This window comes from Mus pahari, chromosome 4 (assembly GCF_900095145.1).
Source record: "Mus pahari chromosome 4, PAHARI_EIJ_v1.1, whole genome shotgun sequence".
NCBI lineage: Eukaryota > Metazoa > Chordata > Mammalia > Rodentia > Muridae > Mus > Mus pahari.
The window spans coordinates 88,454,719-88,458,393 of NC_034593.1; positions in this window are offsets into that span (position 1 = coordinate 88,454,719).

Genomic DNA, 3,675 nt, shown 5'->3' on the forward strand with positions numbered 1-3,675 from the left:
TGCCAACAGTCTCCTTTTGATTGGTCAGAAATGCTTAAACTCTGTTGACTCCGCCTCCTCGGGCAGAGCCTCCCACACACTTTTTTTTTTTTTTTTTTAAATCCTACACAGACGAATTTCTCCAGCAGTGAAGCCCTTACCTGCATCGGGTGAGCTTTAACACGCACGATTTATGCTGACAGGCTGATTCATATCGGAAATAAACAGAAATACGCTGTCTCCGCGAGGGAACTAAATCTCATAGTAACTTCTTTCCTCTTAAGGACCATTTACTGGCTGGGTATTTATAACTCCTAGTTGAGCATTGAGCATAATTAGAATGAGTAAGGCCACGGGTTCGATTCTCAGCAACACGTGCGCGCGCGTGTGTGTACACACACACACACACACACACACACACACACACGCACGCACACGCGCGCGCTTAGGAGATTAAGGAACAACGTGTGGAACCAACAAGAGTTGGTCCTTGCCTTCCACCAATCCCAGTGGGAGATGAGAGACAAGGTTGGGAAAGGCAAGAGCTTCTTATTCCTAACCGCCCCGCCCCCCAAAAGACTTTTAAGATTAAATCTAGATACAGTAAGGGCCGCAGATGAGGCTGGAGGGCGACTTGAACCCAGGAATTCCAGGTCAGCCCCAGTTGGGAGTGGGGAAGAGGGAGAGAAATACAAGGGTGGGTAGTGGTTTTATTCTTTAGACGTTAGATGATAACATTTTTTTTAAGGAAAGATTAAATCTGTTGGGTAAGTTCAGCCTTGATTATATTTTATAAATAACATCCCTTACTACTATACCTCACGCTCTTAACATCAAATGTAAGTAAGAGTGTCTCTTCCAGACCTATGTACTGACAAGTCCTCTGTCTGTGCTGTTACCTCCATCCACAAAAGAGGACCCCTGGCCTTCTTGGAGGAACTGGTGATGTGGTTCTGCCCTTTCCTCTAGACTTTCCTTCCTTTCCCTTCTCTGGCTCAGCCCCTTGGGAAAAGAGAGACTTCAGCAGCCAGGGACAGCTTGCCAGCTCAGATGCCCTTGGCTCTCTCAGGACCAGAGGAGAGCAACCGACTTAATTTTCTATTTGGAGACTAGTGGTGAGCCTTAAACCTGCACAGTGAGAAATAAAGCAGATAATTTGTTAGGTAGAATATAAATGATCCAGCAGGGTTTGATTTCTAGCTTCGTAAACAAAAAAAGAAACAGACTCTGAAAGTATCTCTCCAGGGTTTGCTTTCTTCTCTGTAATGTGAGCCTGACAGTAGGGAAGTGTCATCTGTGGGGATGAGATAAGAAAGACATCGTGGGGATTAGTGTGCCCTGCACCCCTTCACTCTAGCCAGTCAGATGACAAGTCAGGCGGGTAGCATTTGGGGTAGCATTTGAGACACTGTGGAGAACCCTGGAATTGAAAACCTTTTTGTTTTTCTTTCTTTTTTTTTTTTTTTTTTTTTTGATTTTTCGAGACAGGGTTTCTCTGTATAGCCCTGGCTATCCTGGAACTCACTTCAGAAATCCACCTGCCTCTGCCTCCCGAGTGCTATGATTAAAGGTGTGTGCCACCACGCCCGGCTGGAATTGAAACTTTAATGGAGAAAAATCCCGTGCCAATCCCACACGATGACACCCATCTGTGATCTCAGTACTTGGGACGTAGACACAGGGAGATCAGGGCCGAATCAAAATTGATTTCAGGCTATCCTACCCTACCAGAGATTTTTGTCTTGAACAATAAAACAAGAGATGATTTCCTGTTGTCTGTGAGCCCTTGAGCTGGGGTTGGCAGCCCTGGTGGAGATCTGTGGTCTGTTAGGAGAGGCTTCATTGATATGCCTATGACCTTACAACCTGGCCCCAGGTCAAAGAGAAGCCCCCCATAGTGCATCCTGCAGCTTGCTCCCAGGGGGTTACAGTGACCCCACCCTTCTTCACTGAGTAGACTTTTCTGGGTTCCTGTACATTCTAATTGGCTATAGCATCAGTGTTCATGAACACACCCTACCTATCCTCATTGAGAACTCAGTCACTTAAGGTCTAGTGTGCTACTGGCCATATTCTAGTATCATGCTTTCTTCCTCCTCCTCTTCTTCTTCTTCTTCTTCTTCTTCTTCTTCTTCTTCTTCTTTTAAAAAAGACATTGTTTCTCTACATAGCTTTGACTGTCCTGGAACTGGCTCTGTAGACTAGGCTGGCCTTGAACTCACAGAGATCCACTGCCACTGCCTCCCTAGTAGTGGGATTAAAGGTATGCACCCCAACACCCAGATCCTGACATGCATTCTAAGACACTTTCCAGTTAGCTTTGTGAGGAAAAGGAGGAAGGGGAAATGGGAGCTAATCTAACAGATTGGTGGGACGGAAGTGTCCATGTCTCCTGACCTTAGGAATGTTACTGGGGCACTTCACTGGTTGAACTGGGTCTTCCTCCTTATTCTGTGGAGGACATAAGCTGTAAGGTCTGCATGGTACAGTAACCTCACAACCAGACGCACTGGCTGTGTGGGGGTTTGCTGTCACCCAGGGGCAGAACTGATGCCCAGGGCCATCCCATTTTGCTCTTTTCCGTGGGATGCGTGGGGTATGAAGAACTTGTCATGCTGCCCATATTTACGAATGCTCTGGGTGGAATCTGGGTTCCATTTAGCTTTTACATAGAAGATTTGTTTAAATAAAGTTTTGCAATACCAAGGGAGAGGATGCTGCTTGAAGTGTATATTCTGGCTGAAGAAAAAGAATTAAAAATAAAACCTGTGGTGGTGGTAAGTACAGTGGAGACTCTAAAGCCAAGCGATACGGTAGGGAGGACAGGAAGACGTGTCACCTTTAAGCTTTCTGTTCATGGAAGGCTTTCCTGAGGAGATGGTGTTTGGGCTGAGACTGATAAGAAGTTAGTTATATAAAGAACTAAGGGGCCTGGGGATATAGCTCAGCGACAGAGTCAGCAATGGGGAGATGAAGCCCAACCCTGTCACCAGCAGCCTGAGGAGTTCACCTCCTTCCTACTTAGGAACCTCCACTTAAGGCAGTGGTTCTCCACCTTCCTAATGCCGGCAACCCTCGTGTTCCTCATGTTGTGGTGACCCCAACCATAAGATTATGTCGTTGCTACTTCCTAGCTGTAACTTTGCTACTGTTGTGAATTCCAGTGTAAATATCTGAAGTGCAACCCCGAGGGTGAGACCTAAGGGAATCTAACCCTTGACTATGCTGCAGAGAAGAGCTTAAGGAAGTGATAAAGAGAAGCAACGTTTATTAAGATAAGGGAGAGCACATGTCTAAGCCTGGCCATGGGGTGGGGGTGGGGTTAGGAGAGTTATAGTCCATTCAAGTAGATGTCAGCACATACCTGAGATGGGGCTGTAGGCGGCTCCAAACAATAACATTTAGGTGTCCTTACAATGGCCATGCATAGATAACCCTGGGTCTTTCTAAGTTAAAATTCTCAGGGATTGTAATTTACCCCAAGGTTTAAAGGGAGAGCTAAGCTAGGCCTGCAGAGACGGCTCAGAGTTAAGAGCACTCTTGTTCTTCCAGGAAAACCAGGTTTGACCCCCAGCACCCATATGGCAGCTCATAACCATCTACAACTCCAGTTCTAGGGGACCCAGTGCCCTCTCTGGACTCCATGGGCACTATGGAACTCATGGGGGTGCACAGACATACATCCAGGCAAAACAC